At 40.1% G+C, this 25072-nt stretch overlaps 1 long non-coding RNA gene across 2 annotated transcripts in view; it reads right to left on the minus strand.

Moving 5' to 3' along the window:
• Positions 1–1068: 1068 nt before the first annotated feature.
• The window catches only part of LOC122455704, a 70977-nt gene continuing 46973 nt past the window's right edge, over positions 1069–25072 (minus strand). Inside the window, exons 5-6 of one of the 2 annotated variants that reach the window (XR_006274113.1) lie at positions 2789–2839; positions 1069–1772 (exon numbers count right to left, since the gene is read on the minus strand). This is a non-coding gene — a long non-coding RNA (uncharacterized LOC122455704). Of the gene's footprint in view, positions 2840–25072 lie in introns of both variants that reach the window. The other variant, XR_006274114.1, reaches the window with a different exon arrangement.

The raw sequence follows: 25072 nt of genomic DNA on the forward strand, positions 1-25072 counted from the left end.
ACAGGTTGTACTATTTCAGAATAGTGAAAAAGAAATATTTTTTAAAAATCAGGTTACTGTTAGCCAGCTGTTGTTTACTTTGTACAGCACTTTATTGGTCTAGTTTCATTTTTGTTCCTAGTCTGTTTCCATGTACTTGTACAACGCTGTTGAGTTTGGGCTGCAAACTTTGCATGCGGGAGGATGTTTGCATTTAAAAAAATACCCTCCTTTGTACTGATTATTATTAATTTCATGATACCATTTCTATTTCTATTACAAAACCTAAGTATAAGGGCTGAATCTGTTCAAATACCCAGACCAGCAACCTTCTTCAGTGTTTGAACCTCATCTTGACTAGAAGTGAAGTACCATTGGTCCGTCCCTTAGCTCAGCTGGAGTTGGTGTACAGAGGGGAAGTGCAAAAAGGATACAGCTTTTCCATTGCATGATGCCACCAAGCCATCAGTTGTTTTTCTGTAATTTACAATTAACCTGTAGAACTCTCTGCTGCAAGATATTTATTTATTCAGATTTGTTTACTACACTTAATCCAGGACGTAAGCACATTCTAAAACATACAAGTCAATGTAGTATCCACTAAATTGTATAAAAAGAGTTAAAGCTTACATAAGCCCTTACAACAACTACCCAAATTTTGTTATAGAAGTGAGTCACTGGATGTAGAAACAGATACACTGTAATGTCCAAGCACGAGGATGCAACATGTTTAAAATCCTATATTGTAAACACAAAGGCACCACCAGCAGTTGGTCTCAAAGTTTGGTTGGATCTTCACTTGATCAAACTGGTAATGACAGTAGGAGATATTACACTAACACTTCCTACACCAGATGACCAAATGAGAGAATACAAAGATACATTTCATGGATTGGAGCATTTTCCTGAGGAGTAAAGAACAAAGTGAGTACAACTGTGGATCTCATAGTACACATTCCATGGACAATCCCAGTTGCTCTGTGAGACCAAATGATGAAAGATATTTTGAGAATGGAAAAGTCGATGATAATTACTAAGGTATATATAATTCCTATAGAGCAGAAAAACTTCATGATGGTAGTGGTGAAACCATGGCACAGGAGAGCTGTGACTGTGGCTAGATCTACGAGATACGTACAAGAGAATCAAGGAAAAATATTACCAGGTACATGCCTGATACAGTAACAAGTAAATTGGCTAATGTCCAGTGTATGCCATGATCTGAATACTGGAAAATAAATACACATAGAAATGTCAGTGCTTACTACATTTAATAACCAACATGGAACAGCACAAATATATGCCAGGATACATGAAGCTGTAGCCAATGCAGATGATATGCTGGTGTTTGAAGCACTATGAAACAAACTCTCAAGCTGGTATAAAGGCAACACAAATTAGTGCATATGGAGTCTTTACACTTTCCTCTGAAGCATTTAATATTGTCCAGAGTTGGAGACAGGATGCCAGACTCAAAGAACCATTGATCTCTTGTGACACAGCAATTCCTGTGACCCTCGGCCAGCCTGAGGTCTCTTTGCTTTTGAACATCATATATGGAGACTTCAGTGAAAGCATTTATAAACAGAGGAACATCTCTTTGTTTCCTGACTTTCAGGTCTTTGCACACAGGTTCCTTTCTCTCAGCACCATGAGTACTGCATGATGACCTGTTCAAACTCCAGGAATTCTGTGCCATGCACAATCCACTTGGTCCCTGAAGAGATTACTTTATTCTGCTGCTCACGAGTATAATTCTTTTTCATGATCCACATCAACAGACAAGGCCAATTCTTCCCATTTCCACGGGCAATGCAATGGAAAATAAATCACAGCAATAAGTCTTTCAACAGGTGCGGTCAGTGCTCAGAGATCTGCTATCACCTTGGGGCATGCCAACTGGCAATGAGAAACCCACTTTGCTGAGTTTGGATTGAGTTGTGTGAGTGTGAATAGCTGGGATTCCCTTTTGCCTCACTCAGTGACAGGATTGTCTGCTGAAAAGGCAGCAGTAGATGCCAGCTGGAACTTTTTGCTTTTTGTATCACTTATTCATCAGGCAAATCAAAATGCTTTCAGCAGTCCCAAAAAGGCACTCTGGCATGTCCTGAAATCTCATTGCATCTCTTTCCAGCAATGTGTTTGTAAATTAGTTAGCAGTTAGGAATGGGTGGTCGGTTGTTTATATTAGGCTCAGTATATTCACTGCACTGATCCAGAACCACAAGAAGGTGAACTTTTCCACTAGTATTCCCCAGGACTACCTAGGCCTTTGCTGCATCCTTCCCATCAGTTACTTGACCCAAGGTAAATCTCACCATGATGGAACTTTGTGTTGTACCCAACAAACAGAAATGGTGAGTTTTGCCTAAAACCCAGTTTGGGAGCTATCGCTACCTAAGAGCAGCAAAGGGATCGAATCATAAGGAATGCTATGTTTGTATGAATGCTCCCCGCCCCTTTCTCTTTAGCGACTCCTCGCCAATCAGTCATCCAGATGATGCTGATGTAAAGCTGCCTGATGTGACTCGAAAGCATGAGTGCCAACCTCAGGGCAGACTGTTAAGAGCCAGGGCATAAACCCCAAACTGGTTGTGAGTTCTGTACTTAGATTTCACCAACCAATTATCAAGTGTAAACTCATCAGGCACTGTAACAGCTTTAACATGGACTCACAGACAGACCCTTCGGCATTCCGATCTATCTCACCACCCAGGCGAGCAGACCTTTGTGATAGATGGTCCTTTACCCCAAGAATTAAAACAGCAATATTCAGATTACTCCCAGTCCCAATAGATGACTCACTTACCCCAGGTCAATTGCACTTGAGATTTCATACCAAAAACGTTTGTAGCCAATCCTATAATAAACTACATAAAGACATATTAAATAGGAAAAGAAAACAAAAGAGTTATTTACAAGGTTAGAGCAGGTAAACATATACACAAATGAGCTACAATCTTAATTTTCAAAAAGTAATAGAAGTTTCTATAATAAGCAAGATCTATATCTCCTTTAGGGCTAACCCAGGCTACTGGAGATCTCTTGCTTATGCCTAGTAAACCTTGCCCCCAGAGTCCAAACAGCATAGAAAGACTGCTTTTTGTTAGGGGTTTTTACCCCCCTCTTCACTTTTGCTCTGAGCTGCAAATTCAGCTGAGAAGAGGAATCACTTACATGACTCATCTTTGTGGCCGGGAAGGCAGAACAACTAATGTCTACTCTCTTCTTTAACGTCCCACCACAAGGGACCTTTCCTGTTGGACAAGACATAGATTCATAGATACTAAGGTCTGAAGGGACCATTCTGATCATTGTCTGACCTCCTGCACAGCGCAGGCCACAGAATCTCACCCACCCACTCCTGTGAAAAACCTCACCTATGTCTGAGCTATTGAAGTCCTTAAATCATGGTTTAAAGACTTCAAGGAGCAGAGAAGCCTCCCTCAAGTCAACCATGCCCCATGCTACAGAGGAAGGTGAAAAACCATAACACCTTCTGTTGGAGATCACCACTTCACACTAGTTAATGTCTCTCTCCTGTCCAGTGATTTGCACAGTCACAGAAGCTCATAATACAAGTGCTCATATATTACCTTACAATAAGGGATATAGATGTTATAAGTGAGATTAATGCATGTAACGGCAAGAAAGTCTAAACACTGAGCACATTCTTATAATTCTAATACCTACTTTAACAATACTAACACACAGATGAGCCAGACTGATTTCATCTATGTATTTGTCAGAGTTCCACTGAGGCATGGGGTCTTTGGCCTGAGCTAGCACCTGGCCTGCTGGTATCACAGTTGATATTTCCCAAAGGAAGATCCTCCTCTCCCTCAAATCCAGTTCTCTGCTAAAGACTCCTGCATATTCTGCATGCATGGAAATCTTACCAGGCCATCTCATCTCTTCTCTTCTAAGGACATGTGCAGTACTACTCGTAATCTACATTACCAAGTCCACTGATGTTATTAGGGTTTCTGTGTTGGAGCAGCCAGTGCACATGCACATACAGAGAGAGAGGGAGATGGCACTTACTACCGTGTTTAATTCCTCTGCAGTTGGTTCCCAAACACGATGACATGTACTATGACTAGGACGCTAGGCATCCCGCTACTCCATACCCACACTTCAGGGTCAAATGCTCCACACCCCTCCATTCTTATGTAAGATCGGAATAAGTAGGTTTGTGTGGGATGATCTAAGCAGAGCTGGGGAGGAAAGTATCTTCTGCCCAAACTTGGTGTCTTGTGCATGGCTGGGTATGTGCCATACTGTTGTTACAGGTTTCAGAGTAGCAGCCGTGTTAGTGTGTATTCGCAAAAAGAAAAGGAGTACTTGTGGCACCTTAGAGACTAACCAATTTATTTGAGCATAAGCTTTCGTGAGAATTGGATTGAATGCATCCGACGAAGTGAGCTGTAGCTCACAAAAGCTTATGCTCAAATTAATTTGTTAGTCTCTAAGGTGCCACAAGTACTCCTTTTCTTTTTACTGTTGTTACAGTGGCTCATGGCGGTAGTAGTATCAGAGGCCTATAAAGGGATAATTTAGGCCCATAGATCTGTTGAGTGGTGGATCCACTTGCTATTTCCTCATCACACTTCCTAATATCACTTTTTCAGAGAATAGCGCGTAATCCTCAGTGGCCTCTCTCTGCACTCTCCATACTCTCCAAAACTCAGTAGACATAGATGGAGTTATGGATGGGACAGGGAATTAAAAGGGAAAAAGGATCCAGAACAAGCCATTTTTTGGAGAAGCTAGGGGGAAGGGTCTAGAAGCTTGAAATGAGTCTCAAAAATATTTTACATACAAAAGCCCCCTCCTGAGACGAGACTTGATGCACCAAATGCCAGCTCCAAATTCCACTGAGGATCCATGAAGTAGTATGGAATCCAGTCATAATTCCATTGGTGATACTGGAGGCAGAATGGAATCTATGTCCCTCTTCAATAACTATGCAAAGCTAATTGGGACAAAAAAGTAGTAATTGCTGATGTATGTCACTAACATGAGCAGATAGCTTTCTCGAGGAAGAGGCTACTATTTTTAGTCAATTGTCAGAGCAGAACCACACTTGAGCATATGCCTGCAACTTGACAGACCTACCAAGAGTTGATATTATGAGCTATAGATGGCTCATTAAACTTTTGCACCAAGACTATAGTAGTTTTGGTTTGGTTTGGGTTTTTTTCATAAGATTTATTTATCTTTCAAAGCAGGAATGGATGCATAGGTTGGTCATTGCGAAAGGAAAACGTTTTGTTTGTATTTATGCATTGGTCAGCAGAGTTAATATCTAAAACTGTGGTTTATAAAAAGAATTGTCCTGATGTTTAGAACTTAGTCTGCATTTGAAGTGCCTATGGTAGTGGATGATAAGATAAATCCTTAGACAAAGGAAAGAAAACAGGTTCCTTTTAACATTTCCTGCTCGGGCTTCCTTTTCTTGCAAACCTTCAAAAGACAAGGTTCATGGTTTTGTTATGTACGGCTTTTGCTAACGTTTCAGATCCAGGTTCGGAAATCTCAGTAAAATCTTTATTGCCATCCAATCCATGACCTGCCCTTCCTGTTTTCCAAAAACAAAATGTTATGTTTATTTTGATAAAAGGGATATCCTGTTTTAAGGCTTTTATAAAAAGAGACACCCACAGAGACTTGGGCCTCAAATATTATTTCCCGTGCCCTAAATGAAATAAAGAAACTGTTCTGAACAAAGAAGGAAATATGGCAGGAAAAACATTTGAGAGTTAAGATCAATGAAGTTCTTGAAGAATCAATATCACATATATGATTATGGCTATTCTTTTAAAGGGAAGGTTATAAATATTATATATGAGAGCCCCTTTTCTGTATTAGACCTGGACTACTACTATTATTTTTATTGTAGTAGCACCTAGGAGCCCCAATCATAAACAGGGACCTCATTGTGCTATGTGCTGCACAAACACAGAACAAAAACACAGTCCCAGACCCAAACAGCTGATATAATTTTGGAGCTCTTAAATAAATATTGACAATGTTCTCATCCCAAATGGTGATCCTCTTGGATAGGCTTTTTTCTAAATATGGCATCATCAGAAACATTAATTTTTTAAAACTATTTATTTATTTTTGAAGTTTTAACAGATTTACAAATCATTATCACACATTATCATAAATAATCATTACAATAGAGAGCTCTTTTTTTAGAGGAACATACAGTAATAGAATCCATCAGGCTATTTAACAGAGTGGTACTGAAATTACAGTGTGTGCCTCTTTACACTACCCATAACATGCTGTTTCTGGTGATTTTATTAAATGGAGTGAACTCTCTGATTGCACGTATTTAATAAATCAGGCATGTCTATTATATGTTAATATTCAAAAAAGTTGGACGGGTGTGCTGGTTTGAGTTATTTGCTGGTGGGTATACTTTGAGTATTGAATAAATGGATTTTTTTTTTGTTGGTAGATTTGCCAGATGTCATTTGATGTTAATAGCCAAAGTAATCTCCATAGTAGTTTAAACCTAACAGCTTTTGCATGAAGGGCTATAATTGATCCTGAGAACAGGACAGAGAACAATTCTTCTTTCAAAAGTGATTTGTTAAAAATGGCTTTGTGGGGTGCTAACTTTGTCTCTGAATGTTTTCTGTATTAATTGTGCAGAGTTCCCCCCCAAAAAATATGTTTTTTCTGACCAAGAGCCCTGCAAACTCAGCTCAGGCCCATAGAGTCAAGCTGGGTCCTTTTCTGTTCACTTCAATATCACCAGCAATAGAGATTGTACAGGAAAATTAAGGCCCTTAGTTGTACCTATGCAATCCCATCGTCTTCAGATTAGGTCATCATTGTCACCTCAGCAGCCTCATTGCTTTCTGAACATTTGCACAGGTGTGACTGACTGGAACTTAAAAAACAATTTGGATGGTAAATATCCAAGAAGGAACAGACTCCGGCTCCCTCTCCCACAGTTAAGTTGGCTCTGCAGGACTAGGACAAAAAACATCAAACTGTAATTTTATTTTATTTTTTTTGGTCACTAAAATCGTAGGTATGATCCTGAACTCACATGAGGAGCAGATCTGGTAGAGATTCATTTTTCAGAGTGGAATCATTATGTATCATTTGTATTACAGAAGCTTTCCGAGGTCCCATTAAGGATCAGGGCCCCACTGTCCCAGGAGTTGTTCATGTGTAAAATAAAAGGGAGTCTCTACCCCAAAGAATTTACAGTTTAAACAGGGATGAGGTGTGACAAGTGGGAGAAAAATAACAAAGGACAAAGAGAGGCAGAGGATGAGGGCAGGAACACATGGCTGCACATATTAGAGACATATATGATATGGGGGCTTCCAATCTTTGTATTTAATAAATAAAGTCAGAGATTAATAATCTCCAAGAACTACATTTTATGGATTCAGCCCAGTTGCTGAGAACAGTAGCTGGCTGCAGTTGGGAATCTGCTACGGCCCATGCCCCTGGTGTTCAAGAAGTATGTCAGATGATGGGAAGCTAGACTACAAGAAAGAGCCCTTGGGGTTCACAAAAGAGCTCATTAACTCACCCACAGGGAATATGTTCTAAATCAAAGCAGGCCTGTTTATTTGGGCAGCTGAACTGCAGCATCGAACTGATGCTAAGATATTCATAATCCATTTTTCATAATGTTCAATGAAAGATCATTATGGATGGGGCTCCTATGGGACCAGACTTAGCTCTCCCCTCCAGAGGGAGAGAGAGAGAGATGTTAGCATTCTTCTGACCCCACACTAGCTCAGGAAATTTCTCATGATACTGAAAGCACAGACTACCTACAAAGAGAGGATAAGAGGAGACATTACACGGCAATTCCTCATTATCTGAAACAGTCTAGTCTGAGAAACAACAAAGGTCAAAAAATCCAGTCATTTGTAATGTGTTAGGAATGAAAACTCTACAGATGTGACCCTTTACACAGTGTCAATCCATCCAGCCTGTTTAAATCACAAACAGGCATCAAAGAAGCTCTCCAATCCAGGCAGGTTTGCTGTGCAGATTCAGAATGCTGTTACTAGCAAAGGAATGACATTAGGATATGTCACCTCAAAATGAAACTATTCTGGACTGCAATGTGCTAGTTTTCCCAGAAATTCAAAATAACAAGGCCACTAGCTGATGTTCACAGCTGGGTCCTGAGAAGCCCTGCAGAGAGAAATAGCTAGGGCATCAATCAGCTGGGAATGGGAGAAGCTTGAATAGTTGCTAAACATCTGTTGATCTAGTGTAAAGCATATAATAAATCATATAGCAAGGAGCATTGTCTAGTGGCTAGCAGGAGCAGGGAGTCAGAGCTCAGGGGTTCAATTCCTGGCTCCGTCACAGATTCACTCTGTTCCTTTGGCCAACTCATTGGGCCCATCTGCAAAATGACGCTAAGCTCTATGTCACAAGGGTGTTATGAGGTTTAATTTACTCATGACTGAAAAGCACTTTGGACATTTTTGGATCTAAGACAATATGGAGGTGTGAAAATATTAATGTTTATTTTGCATTTACTCTTTGAAGACTGAAAATATACACATATGACCTTCTCCATATGTTCGCAAAGTACTTTGAGATGCTTGGATTTAAGGTGCTATATGACTGCAATGTATTAGCATTGTTACTCACATACTCACATACATAACTCTTTGGAGACTGCAGATACACCCATATAGCCTTCCATACGTATATGCAGCAGACCACCTACAAAACACCAGCATTGTTATGCTATGTAAGCATCATAATAGAAGAATTACATGGTTGTTTTAACACCCGCTGGGCAATTATCTGCATACATGTTCTAGTTTCTATAATTCCCACCAAAGGCTAAAACCCTTAAACAGCCAAGAACATATCTGGAGAGTTAGCAGTAGGACACCAGAGGTCTTCATTGTGACTTCCAAGCTTGTTTTGGGCTGTGCTGGTTTACTGATAACCAGCTTTTAACACTATAGCCATTTTGAGTTGTGATGACTCCTCACTCTAACTCAGTATGGAAGTTTTTAATCCCCCTCTGGACTGCACTTCCCTCTCTCTAAGATTTATGACTCCTTGCTAACTGGTGTCACTGAGGGCATCTTATGAACTGAGACAGCCACGTGCTGCAAATGGCCCTTTCAACCCTGGAGGCTGTGTGGAACTAACAGCACTGGTACAATAATTCTGTTTACTCAGCAATATTCATGAGATTTCCTCCATGAAACTGATGGCTATTGAGAAACGCCTGCCATAGCAACATCAAGTGCTGTTTAGTTACACAATGCCTTTGATATCCTGCCATGTTGGCAAGAGCCATATTGTGCTGGTTACAGAGCTGAAACATATCTCTGTGCTACTTGGCAAGGGACTGAGCCTTATTTGGGGTTATAACATTTAATTTTAAGCCCTTCTCTGGCAAGGAAGCATCAGAGCAGACACACACACACACCAAGAGAGAAAGAACTTACTGAAAAGCCACCTTGTGCTAACTGCTGTGATTTATAAACAGCACCTTCTTAAACCTAAATTCAGATGTTGAACTACAGGCCACATTTGGAAATTAATCAAAGAGAATGTAAACTGATGTAATTTACGTCTTCATCTAGAATCCTCTCCATGTAAATTACGTTAGTTTAAACTTGAGCTACATTTGTCAATATAGCTAGTTTGGTCAGGGATGTGAAAAAACCATACCCCTGACTGACACAGAGATGCCTACTTAACCCCCAGCGTAGGGTTAGTTACATTGATGGAACAAGGCTTCCGTCAATATAGCTAGCATCATTTGGGGAGGTGGTGTGGTGTTTCCACACAGACCGAAAAACCCCTTTCGTCGGTGTAGGCTGTGCCTGTACTATATGGTTATGCCAGCATAGCTATGCTGACATAGCTAGGCCAATATATTCTCTGTAGCGTAGACACGTCTTCAGTTAGAACTTCTCAGATTCCTAAAAATCACATCACCTTCAAATTCAGCCCACTGAGTCAAATTGGATTCTAAAGTGGCATATTTTACATATTGAAGGGGAACAGAAGAAGGTGTAAGTTACATCGTTTAGACTAGCTCATGAATTTCATTCCTATATCTTTAGTGGATATCTCCATTCATGCAATGTCAGGAGTAAAAACTTCCTATCAAAGTAGAATTCCCTAGTCCCTATTCTGGAATCTAAAAGCATACATCAGGATGGTGGTGTCTGTGGTCAAAAGGGTTTGCAGCAAAATGAAGATGGAATACAGTGGAGCAATTTTGACATTTACTTTTTACTTGCAATGTTGAAACTGCTACTGAATTTTCTCCCACCAGAGCTTCCTTGGCTCAAGTCGTCCACGTCATGGTTACACACCCACTAGTGACATAACAAAAAAGTACAATGGGAGGAAAGGGGGTGGAAGAGGAGGTGAAAGAGGAGGAGACACTTGTGGTGACAGCATTGGATATTTGGATATTTGGTCGAGTTCCCTGCTCTGCCACTTAATCTTTCTGTGTCCCAACTGCCCCTCCATAAAAAGTAGATAATGCTTTCATACCTTACATGGGTGTTGTGAGGATAAATTAATTAGTGTCTGTGAGGTGCTCATATACTACAGCAAAGGTGACCATAAGTAACTAGACAGATTCAGGAAGAGTGGATTTGGGATGTTAAACACAGCAAATGTGCAAAAACACTTTGATATCAATGATTTTTTTATTCCCAAAATACCCTTGCTGTATATTATTATACCAAGTTATTTATAAATGCTATTTATAGAGGTGTTTATGCAGGTGATCATCTGTTCCCAAAATATCACATGCTTGATTCATCAGCCATGTCAATTCTATGTAACCAATTAGGTTTGAGCAAAATACTCATTTAGGTGATGGAAGTATAAAGATGAAAATTATTTGTAAAATACTTTGATATTCTGGAATGTCAGGTACTATAAAAGTGTGAGGTATTATTTTATAGCCTATAACTGTGGACATAAGAATTGCCTTGCACAATCAGAATAATGGGCCACTTAGTCAAGTATCCCATCCTTCACAGCAGTCAAAACGCAGAACCAAATATTCCAGAGGAATGAGTAATAAAATCACACAACAGGCGTGTGCAATAAAATCACACAACACAATACAGAAAATTTGTACCTAACCCCAGGCAATTTAAAGTCTGAAGCATGAGGATTTAGAACCCTTAAACTTGTGTTTAATAACTGTGAATATTATTATTCATACAATTATCAAATCCTTTTCTGAATCTTTCTAAGCTTTTTGGTCTGAAGACTATTGTGTGACAGTGACTTCTACATGCTACTTGTACTTATGCAAAAAATGCTGCAGCCCCTTCTCTCGGCTCCTCTGAAGCAAATCAGAGAGCTCTCTGGGACATGTCTTTCCAAAAAAAACAAAATGTTTTGCCTCTGTATTTTCTTGCTTGTGTGGCACCCCTGATGTTCTGAGGATTAGATCTAGGTTACTGAACATCTGACTCCAAGCTACCAGAAAATTAGAAAACTTAGGCTACAACAAAAAGAGGCAGTTGTGTGATGGAGAGAGGTATGGTACCTTCCAAGAGAGGCAGATTTTTGTTTCATCGCCCACACATTTCTATTTTTAAATCAGGCTTTTGCTTCATTTTGCAGATGCTGTGCAATTTAAGCAACAGCTGTACATTTACAAACCACCTACATAAGACACTTCAGAGCTGCTTCTTTCGGGGTGACACTGGAGGTTTCACTCCAACACTGAACTCACATATGCTTCCAGCTCATGCATTTACCCTGGGATTTGCAGAAAGACAGATCAGAATGAGCGAAGCAAAAGTACTGGATTTATTTTTAATAATCCTATCCCATTCATAATGAATTTTTAACCATGTTAATTGCTAGCCTGCTAACTCTGAATGGCTTCCTTCAGCAAAGACATTGTCAAAATAAATGGCTTAAAGGCTTTTTGTGGGTTCACTGAATAATTTTGGCTCCTAACACAGGCTGCTCAGGTAAAAGTCCCTGAGCAAAGCTCTTGACTAAAGCCCTGCGTGGATACAAAATTTGTATCCGCATCCAGTCTGCAATTAGCCAAAATGGTCCGCAGATATAAAACAGATATCCACGGATTTGCATGGCTCTACTCTTCACTTAAAAAGGCCTGGAAATTTAATACATTTTCCCCTGTAACTAGAGCTTGCTGAAAGAGATATAATTCATGTTATTCTTCTTCGGTTATTGTACAGTAATGTGTGTGAAGTTATCTGTCTGGGTACTTAGTTGGACTTCATTATAGTAATCTCTGTGCAGTTCATAATGGATTTTATCCTCCCACCACCACTATGAAGCAGGGGAGTACTATCCCTATGAGACAGATGGGGAACTGATCCAAAGGGTATATTAAGTGACTAGCCCAAGAATACACAGGAAGTCTGTGGGTTGAGCTGGAAATTGAACCCTGATCTCCTACATCGCTATTTAGATCTTAACCACCAGAACATCCTTCCTGTCCTCATTAAGGTCCCTGTGCAAAGAAAGAATTTAAGAGGCTGAACATCATCTGTAAAGTGCTAAGTGGCAGAAGTGAGGTGGTGTATTTATTGGAACAAGAAAGTGATTTAAGATCATCACTAAATTCACTTCAATGAAACTTGACTCTTGGTCAGAGGTGAAAGCGTAGTGCTTTATCTGTCTCCCAGATTGATCAGTGCCTGTGCTATGGTGGAGACACAGCCTTATTAGGTCCTATCACTACTCTGCTTTGACCCATGTTTGAAAACATAATTTGTCCTCTGGTTAAGCATGGTTCCAACCACATTAGTTTCAAACACGGCTTGGCTGACTAGCATAGACAAAGCAGGAATCATTTCTTGTCCTCACTGATTTTTCTCGTAAAATTTCCTACTGGTGCAGCTTCAGCAGTGGTGAAAATTATAGGAGTTTAAGAGTTAGAGAACCGGGACTCCTGGGTTCTATGGTGTGTGACTTTGGATGAATTAGTCTTTCTGCTTCTCAGTTCCCCCATGTATAAAATAGGTATCATACATGTCTATTTCATGAGAGCATTGTTTGTAAAGTGCTTTGAAATTGGGATGAAACACATCAGGTAAGTACAAAATAATACTTTCTAAATGCGCTATTATTATTGGGCTTCCTCTTTACTTTCCTCCTTTCAACCTCCCATTTCCCTTTGTGTTGTTTATTCTTTCTCCCTTATTTCCCTTTTCATTCTGCCCTCTGTTGCTGTCAGTTTTTGGCAGAGGGCAGCATTTTATTTATACGTGCTCTACCTTCCTTCTCTGCTCAGCGAGCAGGTAGAGCAGAGACAGCATGGGAAATGAGCTGGGTTGGGAGGCCAAGCAGAGGCATGGAGCATGCCAGTGAAATATCATGCCAGCTCATGTACCCTCTATCACTAAAGAATCTCAGTGCCCTGGTTTGGCTGCTGCTTGGACACACGGCAGAGAATTTGCTGTTTAAACAACATTACAAACTTTGATTTATGGAGAAGGAAGGAACCAATTTTTTTTATTTTTCCAATATCAAGATGATTTTCCCCCTGTTTTTAATGTTTGGGTCAGTTCAACTTTCTGCAACATTGGGTTGGGTATTTAATCAGTGATTCATGTAAATGGTACCAGCAGCTGTGAAAGATGCTTCAGAGCCGCAGTAAATTGAATCTCCTTTATTTTGGTCACTTACCAGCTGTAATCTACTTAATTCTAATAGCAGGTGATTTAGGGGCCTAATAGGAAGTACAGTGTTTGCCTCTGCTATGTATTAAAAGTGCCATCTAGTGGATAACATTATGTTAAGGAGAGGTTATTTCTATGATTGTTCTTTAGTTCATGAATGACTAGTATGCAGTGGTGCTGTTGCCATTGGTCCCAGGATATTAGAGAGACAAGGTGAGTAAGATAATATTTTATTGAACCAATTTCTGCTGGTGGAAGAGCCAAGCTTTTGAGGTTACACAGAGCTCTTCTTCAGGTCTGGGACACTTACCTGGGGCAAGTCTACATTTAAAATACTGTATCAGCACAGCTGCATCTTTGCAGCTGCATCACTATAGCGCTTTAATGAAGACGCTCTATGCCTACAGAAGAGAGCTCTCCCATCGGTTTAGTTAATCCACCTCCCTAAGAGATGGTAGATATGTTGGTGGGAGAAGCTCTCCTGTGGACATAGCACTGTCTACATGGGGGATTAGGTTGTTCAGGGGGGTGGATTTTTCACACCTCTGAGTGACATAGTTATACCGATATAGGTCTGTAGTGTAGACCGGACCTCAGTGTCACAGCCAAATACAAGGTGGGACAGATTGTTTAGCACAAGCAATTAACACATATTTCAAGGGATCATTCAAGGTGAAGTGGCTGGGATATACACCTTAACACACTCAAAACCACTTTCACCAAACAAGGCCACTCCATCAGAGAAGTAGATCTCATCATGGACCAGGCCACTCAAATATCCTGAGAGAACCTGCTTCAGTACAGAAATAAAAACCCCCTCCAACCATACACCCCTATTTGTAAACTACCATCCCACACTAGAACTCATATGAGGTATCATCAAACTACTACAACCCATACTTGATGGGGAACCCATCCTGAAATAAATCTTTCCTGAGTCCTCTCTTCTGACCTTCAAACAATCCCACAACCTCACCAAATTCATCATCAGAAGCAAGCTCCCCACAGACCAGGACACAACAACTCAAAGCGGCATCAGACCCTGCCAGATTAACAGTTGCAAAACCTGCAGCCATATCTCCACACTACAATGATCAACACAGCCCTCCCCACCCCCACACACACACCTTTTCAAGATCCATGGGTCCTATACATGTCTATCACAATGTGTGATGTATCTCATCCAATGTACTACATGCCCCACTAGCAACTATGTAAACCAGACAGACAATCATTATGCTCTCAAATGAACTCACACAGGAAAATGATAAAAGACAAAACACCATATCACCTCTGGGTGAACACTTTTCACAAAACCATCACTCTATATCTGACCTATCTGTCCTCATCCTCAAAGGAAACCTGAACAGCGCTTTCAAAAGATGAACCTGGGAGCTTAAATTCATTACTTTGCTAAACACTAAAAATCATAGAATGAATAGAAACATTGGATTTATGGCTTATTACAACAATCTGTAACCCACTAACAACACCCCTTCCCACTGCTTCCCTCTCCCCTTTCCTTTCCTCCTTATTACTAGACAGGTGTTAATGGACTACTTCACCTTGAATGGTCCCTTGAAGTATCTGTTAACTACTTATGTTAAATAATCTGTTCCAACTTGTATTTAGCTATGATACTCTAAATCAGTTTCCCAGATCTGAAGAAGAGCTCTGTATAAGCTCAAAATCTTGTCTCTCACTAACAGAAGTTGGTCTAATAATAGATATTATCTCACCCACCTTGTAACTCTGTAGTGGCCGTGATAGGGAATGTATCTGTAGTGTATCACAGTGGGTCACCTAATTGCAGACTACCATGTTTTGGAACATTATTCCCTTTTTAAAAAAATGTACTATCTGATTGCAACGGAGATGGGGTCCTCCATGTGCCAGAGCACTGCATTTGGGAACTAGGTTCTAGCGATCCACATTTGGACCTCAAGGCCAATATCTAACTGCAGACTAGTACATGTGCCTCAGGTGACATAATTCATGGTCTAAGGATATCCCGTTCATAGAGCCCACCAACCCATTATTTTGGGCATGAAGTACTTCACCCAGCAGATGGGATTTAAAAGTCAAGGTGACACTTTTTCATATGTGAAAAATAATGTGGCTTTATTCCCAATTGGATAAATACGGATGCAGGTCTGAGACATTCCCTCTACTCAACAGTTGTGCTACACACACATACACGGGTACGTAAATACGTCAGTCCAACACAATGTTAGGTCACATTTTTCCTAGCTCCACTGGTCACAGAATTCATCCATTAGCCCACCCCAGTGAATGTACATTCTTCCCATGGAGGAAAAGCCTCCCTTCATGCCTCAGGCTTGTTTTAGATACAAAGTGACCTGCATGGGCTGGATTTTTCCACCCCTTTCTCTGGGCATCAGATTGATTGGGGAAGGGCCACCGTGACTCCAGAGACACAAATTGACAAGGCATCAGACACTGGTCACGAATCCTTCTGTACTTTGTTCTGGAAAGTTTACCAGGCAGAGCCCAATGTTTCCATGTCACGCTGGGTAGTGGTTTCTCATATTCAAATGCAAGCGTCCCGTCACTTTCAGTCACATCACATAAGTAAGTGGCATGACTCACACAGCCTGAGGAGATCCAGCCCAGTGTGAGGTGTTGCACAGCATGTCCTGAAAATAACAGTTAAGGAAAGAGATGGCAACATTATGAGGATTGTTATGTGGTTGTTTTTCCCATTTGCATCCTAGCTGCTACATCAATAAATATTTGTGTTATATAATTATTACCCATTGTCTCATGCAACAAAAAAGAGAATTACTTACAATAAAATTTCTATGCCAGCTTTCATCCAAGGATCTCAGAACACTTTATAAACATTTATCAAACTAGACTAACACCCATCTGAAGTGGTAAGTATTACTGCCATTTTACAGATGAATACTTTGAAGAACAATTAAATGACAGCCCCAATATCACAAAACAAGTCAGTGGCAGAGGTGGGAACTAGAACCCAGGAATCCTAATGATTATTCTTGTCTTACAACCAGTACACCACACTGACTATCCATTCAGAGATTTCAGCTCTCTCTTTACAAAACAGAGATAGGCAATGGACTTCTGAAGTTTCAATCATTTACACAGCAACAGTAGAGCCTTTTTGAACTATATATATCTATTAACAGAAGAAAAATGCTTCAGAACCACAACTTCTTGTTAACAGAATACAACACTGGTGCAACAGGATTGTGGGTCTCACACACCATTACTCTGCACCTTGTGTAGCCATTTCCAGCACAGCACAGTGGCTGTACTAGCATTCTCATCAGATAGCACATTATACCCAGTTTGTACTGTTGTAAATGACTGCATAAGGTGAAGGATAAGAGAGTGCCAGTCCTATGTGTTTAAAAGTCTTCCTGCATCACACAGGGCAGATATCTGGAGCTCAGACAGCTTGACATTATGGATCAGAGAATCTGTCTTTGTACATTTTACACCTGATGACACCTAGTGGAAGAGAAAAGCACTTTTAGAGACAAACTTGCAAAAGCCTTCCATGTTCTCTGAATGCACTACTTCAGATTTTCAGCACATACGTGTTCCGCTGGCAAAAATCACCACAATCAAAAAAAAATCCAAAACAAAACACTACTGCATGTAGTTCTCCCCTTGGGGAGAGTATGAGAGAACGAACAAGTGACAGATGTTAGTCACATTACTTAGTGCTCTATTTCAAGGTGCTCAGACACTATAATACTGAGCGCTTCAGTATAAGAACAGAACAGATTAGAACAGAATAGAATGCAGTGACCATACCAAGAATTTTGAAATGCAGAACAAGGGATCAGAGTAGCAGCCATGTTAGTCTGTATTCGCAAAAAAGAAAAGGAGTACTTGTGGCACCTTAGAGACTAACTAATTTATTTGAGCATAAGCTTTCGTGAGCTACATTCCACCGAATGCATCCGATGAAGTGAGCTGTAGCTCACGAAAGCTTATGCTCAGATAAATTTGTTAGTCTCTAAGGTGCCACAAGTACTCCTTTTCTTTTTTGAGAACAAGGGATGTTTCCACTCTTTCATGGGAAGTATCTCCCTGTGATTCAGATAGTTGACCACTAGCTGTCCCCATTGCTTCACACAAGTAAAAAGACCAATGTCTTGCAGTTGAAAGAAACCCTGACTTTGTTTTCCAGGGAAACATCTGTCTTCAAAATCCATCTTGCTGCTGCTCCTGGGGAAAGTGAACAGCTCATAAGAAAATAAAAGGAGATACCATGGTTGTATTCCCCCCCACCCCCCTGACAGCACACCCTGTAACTATTTTTCTCTTTCTTATTCATCTTAAAAAAAAATGTGACAGTCACTGCTGCTTTTCCAGGACTACTATAAAATGTTTTATGGAACATAAAGGCCAAATTCACAGAGCCATCCCAGTTGCATTTATTTATGCTGCTGTTAAATTTGGCCCCAATGTTTCCAAAATGAAACAGAAGAGAGCTCAGCATCTGATGTCAGCCTTATTGTATTGGAGCTGTATCAAAGCTCTTCCTTCTTTTACAAGGGGCAAGGAGACAGGAGAAAATCTAAATATAAACATCACCAGAAGGAGGGTAAAGTTATACAAATAAATATTTACACCTTAAATCTCACAGTGCTGCCAGTTTCTAGCTAACCAAGTGGAACCCCAGGAGAACATATGTAGGTCTGCATTCTCCAGGAGTATTCATGTGGTTAGAGATTTGGAAGAGATCAACTTCAGAGATTCAGAAAGTCACTTCTTCAGATCTATTACACTGTGGAATAGCTAAAGGAAGCAGGGGAAGCCCAGTCATTTAGGAACAGAGGAACTGCCAGATCTGCATCAGACCAATGTAATGATCTTGTCTGGTATCCTGTCTCAGTTAGAGGTCAGTACCAGATGTTGCAGAGGAAAATTTAAAACCTGCATACTGGAATTTTTTTTTCAATAAATGTTTCTGGAGAAAGTTTCTTCCTAACCCCAGACTGTTAAAACTATTAGAACTAAGCAGTTGAGAATGTTTTGCAGAGAAGCCATTGCTTTGGTCAGAGAAGAGGAAGTAATGATAATGAGAGAGGTGATCAAACTCCAAAATATGGATTTAAAACTTTCCATATTTGGGGAGAGTATGGATTTGCGGGTTGTTTGGGACTCATCTCTATCTTAATATTCCTTTCTTTCCAGTTTCTATGACTATCTGTCATTTCCACTTGTACTTTGGCTTCTCAGCATGAATCCAAAACACAGGCCTGTTACCCACTTTACTAGATCTATGGGGCTTCTGTTTTCTCAGAGAAATACAGTCTGTCTTTGATACGCTTGGGGATTACACCCATAGATGAAAGAGGAAATAGGTCCTTTAATGCTATAATGCTTAAGAATGCCTTTAAAAAGCACAAAAAAGGTCAAACATTGTTCACTGAATGCAATAACTGATTAACTTTGAGATTTATTTTTTCCCATGCTTTTGTGGATCATCACAATCCAGTCCTATGATTGGCTAATCTATCCAGTGATCAAAATTAGCCAACAGCTCTCAGAGCCAGATACAAAGGTATTAGGGTGTCAGAAGCAGTTACACAAATATTATAACTCGGGGAAGATACATGCATTCTGAGCGAAAGATGAGCATTTGATCCAATCACACAATCTGGTTCTGGAAGCTTTGAAAATGCTAAAATGTCAAAGACGTTCAGATCCGACATTCAAATTCTCCTCCCTTGTGCTGTTCACACACACAGCCTTGTCTACAATAGTAGAATTAGGACTCATAATTCACAACCAGGGTGGCTTCAATGTGGTCGCAGCATGGTGAAAGCTGTGTTGTAGAGAGGGCTCAGGCTTTTTTCCCCACTGTGTCACTTGAGGCTCTGAGTAGGGAAAAGCTGAAACCACTACTCACTATAGTACACATATAAAAGGTAGATATGATACCAGCTGCCTGTCTGGGTCACTGAAGCGTATGAAATTATTTAGATCAGAATATGCCCCTTTCCTAGCAGAGCCAATCAAAGACAACAAACCGAGGGAATACTAGGGTTATATTTTCCCTCAAAATATATTCACAGGGAGTGGAGTGGAGGAAGGACCCAATCTTGTAAAGGGCTGAGTTTCTTCAACTTCCATTCAGGAAGGAACTTTCTCCACTCAGCAACTCGCACTCATGTACCTCAAACCCCTGGACGGCTTCTTGTAAGGAGCATCTATTTGGTCTGGTAATGGAAAATATACCAATACAGCATCAATTATACCAAGAAAGATTCCCAGACACCCCTCCCTCAGCAAGTAACACACATCTTAGTCCCTCTCTGCTCTCACATTTCCCCTGAATACCAGATCCATATCTTCCCCCAAACAAAGTATCAGAACAAATACTTCCCATGCAAAAAGGGGATTTTAATGATATATTCCCATTAAATCTAACCAAGTCTGCTTTGAGGAAGAACAGCAGGCCCTAGCAGTGATGAGATAGGGCTATGAATAGCTGGAAGGGTCACCATACTAAACAACAGACATGCTCTTTCGTCAGTGGAAAAAACAACCAATGTTTTACTAGATTTTACAAGGCCCAGGTCAACTTTACCAGACAAGCGTGAAACACCACAGCCTGACTCTTGGTGCAGAAGTCCGAGCATCATCTATGGGAGTATTTCACAATGATGGAGGATAAAATATGTCCCTAGAAGGTTTAAGCCTTAGTTCCTGATCCACCAGCTGTGGAAGTAGCATGGTTCAATGCAAAAACCTCATTCATATCTTATGCTGCAGGCACCTCAGAAGCCAAACCAGCTCTGACAGGAATTGTGGATAAATTATGATCTGGTTGGAAAGAGGCAGCACTGTATCTACTTCCCTTAAAGATCCCTCCACAACTGGACAGATGCCAGAAATTGCACTATGCAGCAGCTTTGGATTTTCATCTCCTTTTTTGTTTGTTTAAACAAGGTTTGCGGGTTTTGGGTGGGAAACAATAGGGGAAAGGTGCTCTATTTTCAAGATGAGATACTGAAGCAATCTTCGTTACTGCATACAGTAACGTGGTGACTTGCTGCTTGATTAACCAGTCTATTTTGGGTTGAGTTGTATGTGTAGGGGGCAGGAAGCTAGTGCCCTAGGAACAGACACAATGAAAGCATGAGCTTTCGTGAGCTACAGCTCACTCATGAAAGCTTATGCTCTAATAAATTTGTTAGTCTCTAAGGTGCCACAAGTACTCCTTTTCTTTTTGCAAATACAGACTAACATGGCTGCTACTCTGAAAAATGAAAGCATGATCACCCATCAACACAGAGCACAACAGAGGGACTCCCAGATGGTGTCAGAGAACAGGCACTCATCAGGAGAAGCCTCAGGAGTCAAATATAGCTGAATCAATGCCATTCAGCACCCCAAAACAATATAAAAATCACTGGAATAAAGAACATTTGAAGCAAAGCCCCAGATCCAAATGGTCTCAAATTTGAAGGGAGGAGTTCAGAATCCACATGTGGATCTGAAATTTGCAAGTGGCCTGAACTAAAGCCCTGGATCCAAAATTTCCCAAACTTTGGACTGTTCAATTTCCAGATCCCAGTTAGGAGCCTCTCTAAATAGCATCAGAAACATTGGCTAACTCAGGGGGGATTAAAAAACCATTATCTGTTGACTCTCTCTGTGAAGTGAATTGTGATTGTTGATGTTATCAATGTTTAGATGTATTGTATTAGTGCAACGTAACTAAATAGATTCACACACTGTTTCATAAAGAAACTATGTAGTAGCAGGGAACTCCTTCAGGCTGACTATTTCCTGCATTCTCTTTTATCTTTCTGTTATCCCTTTGATGTTAAGTATTTGTAGTTTTAAAAATTCTTAGCTTAAACCAAAACTATTTTTCTCAGTATGACAGATTTTCAAGAAGTGTCATACTACATGTGAGCAATTTTTGATAAGATAAAAATATACAGATATGTCTATACATCTCTACATAAACTAAAATCCAACAGAAAATGAAAAGATGGGTGTGTGACACAACAAAGACACAGAAAAAAGACAGGAATAAACAATAGGAATGTATTTTTCTAGATACAGGCTGCTCTTTGCTCCTAATTCTGGGAGTCATGTTGAAAAACCAGAACAGAAAGTGGAAAGCCTCATTATTCCCAGCTTGTAAAACAGGGAGTTATTATCATAACAGATAAAGTGATTGATTAAAAAAAAACATTATATACAAGTCAGTGATCTTTATACACCACATAAGGAACTCCAGATTTAAGACTGACCACAGACTGATGGGAAACCTCATTTTCCTTAACTCTTTTGCTTTAAAAGATTGGCATTTGAGGGGATTATGTTGTCTGTGTGTTTTTAAGGGGAGGGGTACAAAAATAGGTGGGGGGGGTTAGAGGAAAGGAAACTTAAATGAAGTTCCTGCAAAGAGCAAGCAATCTTTTGCTTTAAAAGATTGGCATTAGCTAAAGAATTTTATATTTCCTTACTCATAAAAATATAGAATGATGATAACAAATAGGACAACAAATAAGCCAGCCATGCTATCACCAGTATGAACCAAAACAATTCTCTCTTACAACAATGTTACGGCAGTAGTGTAGAGAATTGTAGCATTGCTACATTCTAGGAAACCAAATATCCCAGAACATTGGGGAAGAGCAGATCACGATCCAAACTATGCTGCTGAGGCCAATCTCCCCTGCGGTGTTGTGGGTCATTACTTTATTATATTCCTAAGGTTTACAGGGCTACAATGCTGAATACACATACTGAAAGCAACTGGAGGGCAGGGACTAATGCTACAGTAAATGAGCTCCACTCCAGCTGCTGCTCCTTCCTCTGACTGATTTATTGTTACCCATGCATTTGAAGGGGTTATGTTGTGTGTGTGTTTTTAAGGGGAGGGGTACAAAAATAGGTGGGGGGGGGTTTAGAGGAAAGGAAACTTAAATGAAGTTCCTGCAAAATGCAAGCAATCTTTCTGTTGAGCCATTTCACTAAGGGCCCTATCCTGACAGCTATTAAGTGCCCACAACTCTCATTGACTAGGTCCTAAAATTGTTTCCAAGGTGCTGGAAGGGGGCGTCAAACACACTAGAGAAATCCATGAAGGAAGTTAACAGAATAGAGTCCTAATCATGTTTTGGGCTCAAAATGTGTAGACACTATAATGATTGGCACCCGAGAAACACCAGAAAGGTAATTAGAGAGAGAAATTAATAGGGCTTGATCTTGCTGGTAAAGATAAAACCAAACTGAATTATAAAAATATTCTCTCCCAACAGGAGACAATTTCTCCCATGGTGTAAAATGGCACAGCTCCACTGACTTTATGGCCCAGGACTGTAGCATGGTTCCACAATACATCTTAAACCTATCTATACAAGGAACTCTAAACCAAGGCCCTAATCCAAGCAGATGGATTTTATACCAGTGCGGCATCCCGCTGACATGCCTGCCGCCCACATAGATGGATCAAGTGTCATATAACAACATGCTCAGGACTCTGCCATGTACAGATGAATGATTTGACCCATAAGCCATCATTTATTTAATAAGATTAACCTCTTTTTGTGTTTGTGGATTATCCAGATCCATTTCGTCAAATGTATTCATTATTCATTTCTCTCTGTTTTTCTTTAACTCTGTGGATTGATCAAGAACAGTTCTTTGCAACTATTTGATACCTATTGGTTAAATTTGTTTGACCAAATAAGTCACATGGGTACTTGAGCTAACTAGATGAGTTTAAGAGCCTTTTTGTTCTGTGACTGTAGAGCACCTAGCACAATGGGATCTGGTGTATCACTGGGTCTCCTAGGTGCAATGATAATACAATAAATAGATAAATAAATATGCATATGCACAAATGCAAAATTTAATTTCTGCAAACATTCGCCCCCAGGATTTTATAAATTCCTTTTCAACAATTATGTCAGTAAAACAGGTTTCAGAGTAGCAGCCGTGTTAGTCTGTATTCGCAAAAAGAAAAAGAGTACTTGTGGCACCTTAGAGACTAACAAATTTATTTGAGCATAAGCTTTCGTGAGCTACAGCTCACTTCATCGGATGCACACACTAACAAGAAGCAAACTGCAAAGGGGAACATGGCTGCCAAAGTGAATTAATTTAACATTTTTAACAAATAGTAATGGAAAATTGTTTGCACCACTCACCCAGCACTACTATCATGTTCTAAAAAGATTCCCACAAACACAGATCCAGGACCTAATGTGGCCAGGGCCTGAGGCTGTTGATCTCTCATAAGAGGAAACTGCAGAGGTGCTGTCAGGTGTGTGATGAGATTCTTTCCTTCTGGGAACCAGAAGGAGGGACCTGTAAGTTTAAACAGTGTCAAAGTGCAAAAGACCCTTAAAGAAAAAATACACCTCTGAAGAAAGGAAGACGTCATTATACTTTGCACCTGTTTAACAGACATATCCCTTTAATATGTCAGCTCATTAATAACGGTGCAATTAAGTACCACATCATTAAAGGGGACACTGCTTTCCCAAAAACAAAATACAATGCATTTTCATAAGGGACAGTGCCGAGGTTCTTCACCTCATTTATAAAAATCTATTCCCTCTCTCCTCACTGTTGATTAATAAACAGTCCCTTAGAAGCTTAAAAGTGGGAATTTTTTTAATTGCATTGTTTTGCTCTATTAATACCATATAGGTTTGTTATTGTAGGGTTGTTCATGAAAGTTGAGCTGCTCATACAGTTTTTTTCAAAGATAAAGGGCCAGATTCTGCTACACTTATTGATGCTTATGGGGTAAGGTGCTACTCATTGTGAGTAATGGTAACAGAATATGGCCCAACTGAAACAGGGTTTATTTAGGGAAATTACAGATAAGCAATCACAACTTATGTGGAGATGATGGCAAATTTGGGGCTCTTCTGAATCTTAACAGAATGTCTTTCTGTTAAATTTCTGGGTGTGATTACGCAATCCTTATTCACAACAGCAAGCACTTACACCTAGGAATAGACTCACTGACATCGAGGGGACTAGTCATGAGAGTACAATGAGAGTAAACACTGTGTCTTCTTGTGTATGTCCTTAACAATGCGATATGGGTTAGAACAAATAAAATTGCTGTGGTTTGTGAGTATTCACCAACCTGAGTAAGGATTGAAGTCAATGAGACAGCCTGTGTGAGTAAATGCACAGCAACTGAGTAAGTGTTGTGTACTGTAGCCCTTAGATTTCAATATACAAGAGAATTTTTGGCATTGAACATTCTGGCTCTTTACCAGAGAAGGAACTATTGAACTGACAGATATCTGGTTTTAGACAAATGTAACTTGGGCCATCTCTACACTACCACTTATGTCGGCAAAACTTATGTCGCTCAAGGGTGTGAAAAAACACCCACACCCCTGAGTGATATCAGTTTCATTGGCATAAGTGGCAGTGTGCACAGT

Source organism: Dermochelys coriacea, chromosome 9, assembly GCF_009764565.3.
Source record: "Dermochelys coriacea isolate rDerCor1 chromosome 9, rDerCor1.pri.v4, whole genome shotgun sequence".
NCBI lineage: Eukaryota > Metazoa > Chordata > Testudines > Dermochelyidae > Dermochelys > Dermochelys coriacea.